Source organism: Odontomachus brunneus, unplaced genomic scaffold, assembly GCF_010583005.1.
Source record: "Odontomachus brunneus isolate Ranch 3 - 2012 unplaced genomic scaffold, Obru_v1 Obru_scaffold_219, whole genome shotgun sequence".
Classification (NCBI taxonomy): Eukaryota; Metazoa; Arthropoda; class Insecta; order Hymenoptera; family Formicidae; genus Odontomachus; species Odontomachus brunneus.
Window position 1 is genome coordinate 42,803 of NW_022639669.1, and position 6,485 is coordinate 49,287.

Consider the following 6,485-nt stretch of genomic DNA (forward strand, 5'->3'; position numbering starts at 1 on the left):
TTTTGAAATTTTCTCAATATTTATTCCGTAATTAATTAAAATATATAAACAAATGAGCTCACAAGAAGCGATAGGACAGCCTCTGTGTGTAAAAGAAATGGCTTACCTCTTAGCAACAATAAGTAAACAGCTGATTTCGAGGCAGAGTAACAAGCGATACGTATTCGTTATTCCGTCTCGAAATCAGCTGTTTACCCATTGTTGCTACATTATTTTATTATTATTAAATTTATTATTAATATAGTATTATTAGTATATTATTAAATAAAAAATAAAATAATTAGAGAAATACAATAATGTTGAAAAAAATTATTATAACTTATATAAGAAGCACTTGGCGTGCCTTTTTTTATAGACAAACGGTTTTCTTATTTTAATTACTATCAAGATATTATGTTGATTATCGATGTAATATTAGAAAAAGGCATGCTAAGTGCTTTTTGTGTAAGTTATTATAATTTTTTTCAACATTATTGTATTTTTCTAATTATTTTATTTTTCATTTAATAATATTGTTGCGCTCGCGCTTACACTCGCGATCGCGCACGGAGAAAATGAACACACAATTATAAAAGAACGAGAAGCTTTACTATGTACAGCGAAACACGTTTTTACAGACTCAGTATCAATACAGTCGAAACTCGTTCGCTCGCGATTACGACTCGCTGTCACTCTCTCAACTGTTGTTTACTTTCCGTCAGCTGTTGTTACTGCTGATTGTCAACCATGCCCCCTCGCTTGTCTCCCTATACTGGGATCATCGAAATCGATACATCTCCGGTAACGCAGACTTGCGGGCACAACATTGCCCCCCCCCTCTCTTGAAATTGCTGTCCCGACAATTCAAGGGGAAACTCCAGGAAAATCTTTTGTAGCCAAATACGATACTGACTCCAGGGCACAAAGATGATGTCCTGCTCTACCCTGAGCTGCTGCTACAGGTTACCGAGCATCATCCTTACAGGTCCCAATCAAGTATCTTCTTGGCAGAAAGATCCTTTCCTCCCTTCTTGTTCCGTTCTTCTTCCAAACGACCAGTCTTCGGACAAGGAGGATGGGGTAGCACCCGTGGACCCAATGTTCTCTTACGAGAACATCCACCCCAGTTTCCCCGGCATTCGCCCAATGCCCCACGGGAAAACCACGGTCAAAAACCGTGGATGGGGCGGCCTTCTCTGTTGTTCTAAACAAATCTTCTAAGATTTAATTGCTCTCACTCTATCCAACAGCAAACTTTTTCTAGAATAGACAAGAAAAAGAAACAAAAGCGCGTATCCATTCTTGGAAAGACACATACCTACACTGAACTCTGAATGTAAAATCAGATCAATCCAATAGAACCAAGACGATTTTCTAATGAATTCAAGGAAAATCTAATCAACCCTCTTGTGAATGAATCTCTAACTCCTACTAGAATCCAAACTAAATATACATCTGACACATTAGAACCAATGTTTCTTTTTTTTCTTTATAATAATTTTCATTATTCACGTCCGCTCTCCGGTCGATTTCAACTAAACCACCCCACAAATTCGCTACAAGAACTAATGTCTTTTCCCTTTCGTTCCAACTATTTACATGCACGACAAGCTCAAACTGAACCAAATAATTATTTCGCGATTCAGTTACATTAAAAATATCGCGCGATCATCTCAAACTGACCGATGTACTCGGATAGCGGGACAATTCCGTCATAAATGTCGGGTTTTATTTTATGAGAAACAAACTAGTACTGGCCTGATTGAAGGAATGCTTCTGCCGGCTCCCCTAGCTCTTGTACACACTCCTGCCTCTCTCCCCGCAGTCACTTTATTTCCTCCATCGCCTCTTGCAACATTGCCACTAAAGTCTCCCGGCTCTCCAACGTTTCCGGCACTGGTGTGGCGACTATTCTCGTGCGCGCTTACGGCTTGTCGAGCCCGTAGTTCCAGCTTGTTGTTCCATCTCATCTTTTGTACACTCGCGGTTTCACTCGCGTCGCAGATCTTTCTTGGATCGATTCGCGTTGCAGATCCCGTACGATCGTATCAGATCCCGGACAAGTTCCCGAAATGTTGCGCTCACACTTGCACTCGCGATCGCACACGGAGAAAATGAACACACAATTATAAAAGAACGAGAAGCTTTACTATGTACAGCGAAACATATCTTTACAAGCTCAGTATCAATACAGCCGAAACACGTCCGCTTGCGACTACGACTCGCTGTTAATTCTCTCAGCTGTTGTTTACTTTCCGTCAACTGTTGTTACTGCTGGTTGTCAACCATGCCCTCTCGCTTGTCTCGCCTATACCGGGATCATCAAAATTGATGCATCTCCGGACACGCGGACACAATAACATATTATTAATATATTAATAATATATTTAATTTATGAATATATTATATAGCCAAAATCGCACATGCTTATAAAAGTAAAAACTGAAATGATTAATCATTCGCAATTGACATAAACTTCTTGATATCATTACTTTTGTAGAGAGTATAAAATTGATTTATATTTTTGAATAGAATATTCACGAGAGTACAATTGATCTGAATAAAGTTGTTCTAATATTTTTTTAAATATCTTTTAGCTAAACTTTTGTTGTAATTTACTTATTGTGATTAATTTTTCAAAAATATCTCAGGTATTCATTTTTCTAGTTCTATATGCAGAGTATCCCATTTTAAAACCTCCACGCGAATATCTCTGAATGATCAAATTTTCAGAAAAAATGTTTCAGATAAAAGTTATTATGTACAGAGGAGGCCGTCTGATGACGACATTGATCTTGGCCTTGGAGGTCATTTTGAAGGTTATTTGAAGGTCAATTTCGTTTTTTTAAATGGAACCCCTATTTTTTATTGCAGATTTGTATTCTACATAAAAAAACTAAGAAAGTTTTATTCTTGATGTTTTTTTGATATTCCGCCTCAGACTGAAAATGCTATTTAAACATCTCTACAATGATTTTTTCGAGCAATGTTTTCAAACTCTTAGTGTTAAGGCAAGATCGAGGGTAGATCCGGACAGTTAAAGCAAGTTTGGAAAATTTCACGTTTAGATGTGTACCCATGTTATATGTTCGAAGTGACATTTAGAGGTCATTTCAAGGTCAACTTTGCTATTCAACTGAATTCAGTAAAATAACCTCAAAAGTAGGGTCGACAGCAAATATTATTTCAAATAAAAATTGTTGGGTTCAGAGGGGACCATCTGATAATGATCTCGACCTTGAGGTTTCGAGGTCATTTGAAGGCCAACTTGAAAGTTTCAATAGGAAACTCTCCTCTTTGAGTTTAAAAATGAAAAATACAGAAAATTCCACGTTCTGATATGTACATATAGAAGTTATGAATATTTGTATGGAGAATTATCTATACATCAGTATTAAATCTGTATGGAGTGAACAAATATGAAAGTTATTACTATAGAGTACGACATAATTTTGATTCGTTTCTTTAAGCTTATGCTAAAAGAAATTACTTTGCATCTTACTAGATAAGATGCAAAAAATATTGTTTGCTATTTTGCATATTATAAAAAATTTTCATTTAAATTACTTATTTGTACTGCCTAATAGAAATTAGTTTTTTTTTTAATTGTATAATTCCATCTTATTTTTTTGTTTTCTTGAACTTTTTCAAATGTTATCATAATATTAAATTTTTTTTCTGTCATTCCTTATTTTTCTGACCGGAAATTTCCAATTTGATAAATAATTTCAATATTTACAACTCGTAAAGAATGCCTGATTATACTACCAATGAAATTGTTGATATTTTTCTTATTTTAGGAAAATGTCGACAAAACTATCGAGCGGTAGCAAGACTATATTGTATTCGATTCCTTGAAAGACGACATCCTGATCATACGGTAATACGTGACATTCAACGTGGTCGACAAGGAAATTTCGTTCGAAGAAAGAAGGCACTGAATAAATATAATTATGAAAATAATCCTCTCTTTATTACTGTACTAGCTATGATACATTTAAATATTCATGTCAATTTACGTGAAATCGAGTTAATAGTGGGCATTCCGAGATCTACTGCCAGTAGATATTTACGAAATGCTCATTATTATCTTTATCACATAACTCTAAATCAAACTTTAACTGAAGATTATCGGCGGAGAATGACATTTTGCCAACGGGCAACACAACAAATTATCGACGATGATAATTTCTTCTACAATATTCTCTTCAGTGATGAGGCTACATTTGAGAGTACTAGCATCTTGAATCGCCATAATTCCCACTATTGGTCTCCGATTAATCCTCATTGAATGAAAAAAGTTGACCATCAGTATCGCTGGAGTGGAAACGGTGTGGAATTATTAACGGATATCTAATTGGACTTTATTTTTTTAATAGCAACGTAAATAGGCATACTTATTTACAATTACTTAGAGACAAACTTCCGTTTCTGCTAGAAAATGTTGATCTTACAAGGGCCAGGATGTGGCTACAGCAAGCTAGGGTCGCTCCACATTATGCTCTTATTGTTAGAGATTTCCTTGATGAAAGATTTAAAAATCGGTGGATAGGTAGAGGAAGCCCCGTAGAATGGCTAAAGTCTTCGGATCTATCATCTCTTGATTTTCATTTATAAAGTTATCTCAGAAATACGGTTTACCGCAATAGACCAACTACAAGAGTTGACATGATGGAAAGAATTACAATCGCCTACTTAAACATTCCACGCCAAATATTATTAAATATTGTTAGGCACTTTCAAAGACGAATTGTACTTTGTCAACAGGTAAATGGTGCAACTTTTGAGTATCTTCTTAATTAAAGAGTAATTGAATTACTTGGACCCTATGACATAGGCACACATGGATACACATCTTTAACTGGTCGGATCTATCCCCGATCTTGCCTTAACTGGCCGGATCTATCCCCGACCTTGCTTTAACTGGCCGGATCTATCCCCGATCTTGCTTTAACTGGCCGGATCTACCCCTGATCTTGCCTTAACGCTCGAAAACATTGCTCGAAAAAATCATTTTAGCGATGTTTAAACAGCATTTTCAGCCTAATGGAGGTGGAATATCAAAAAAACATCAAGAATAAAACTTAATTTTTTACGTAGAATACGAATCTGCAACAAAAAAAGGGTTGTCCATTAAAAAAAAACGAAACGAAACCTTCAAAACAACTTTCAAGGTCAAGGTCGTCATCAGATGGCCCCCTCTGAACCCAACAACTTTTATCTGAAACATTTTTTCTGAAAATTTGATCATTTAGAGATATTCACGTGGAGATTTTAAAATGGGACACCCTGTATGTATTCTTTAAAATGAATCCTCTAGAAACTTCTGTTTATTTCTATGCTATCTGAGTTATCCTTACTGGTCACATTTTTTCGTAGGAAGAGGCAAAATGTGTTGTAAATTGTTTGCATCCATAAGAAATTATTAATTTATTAAAAATATTTATCTATAAATATATAATGAGATAATAATCGTACATGTCACTATATAGGGCTATGTTCAAAAATTCTACTCGATGAGTAGAGTTACTTTAAATAAACCAATCATGATAAACCTTAGTTTTTTTGCCCTGATTGGCCAATTAAATGTTATTCTACAGCGACAGTAAATTGATGATGGAAACTCTAAGCGTGGTTTGGTTTTAACCAATCGTACACGATAGTACAACGAAACAACAGTTCTTCGCGTCTCTCGTACTGCACGTAAGAGGGTATTTTGCTTCAAATTAACATATTCCTCTTGATATAAGAGAAACACAATTATAATTATATCTCATAAATGCACAATGAATGGTTTACTTTACTATAAGATAAATATGCTTTCTAAAGAGTAAGATATTTCTTTTAGAATATGGGGTTAGAGGAAAATTCACTTTATACGTAGAATATTTTTTTTTGGTGTAGCGAAATAAGCTGCGTACTGACATTCACCTGCTATATTATTGAATCGCCAGCACTCTCCCTTCAACCATTCAGCGTGCGTTTTTCCTTAATTTTTTATAATTAATTTCTCGATTATTATTGAGAATATCGCAAAACGTTATGGAATTTTTGTGTTCATCTCAATCCATTCTGTGTCCTCACAAAAGATTGTGAAAGTGATCTGGAACACCCTGTATATATAAATCAATTCTTATTATAAGCGATGAGGTATCTGTCTAATGTAACCATAAAATGTAAATAAAATTATTAGATGGTAAACTTAGTTCCTGCGGCTCACAGTTAGATGATGTTAGCTGTAGGTGTAATTTATTTTGACATCTGAAACTGGCTGCATTTTAGAGGTTAGACATTTGTCAATAAAATTCAGTGCGAAGAAATTCATTTAAGCGAGTAGTGCTATTTTCTCTTTTGATTAAATATGGAACGTGATAAGTTGTTTTTTCGACATGTGTTGCTTCATTACTTTGACTTAAAAAAAACTGCAGCTGCAGCTCATAAATTACTTTTCGAAGCTTATGGCAATTATGCTCCATCGGAAAGAATATGCCAAGTATGGTTTCAGC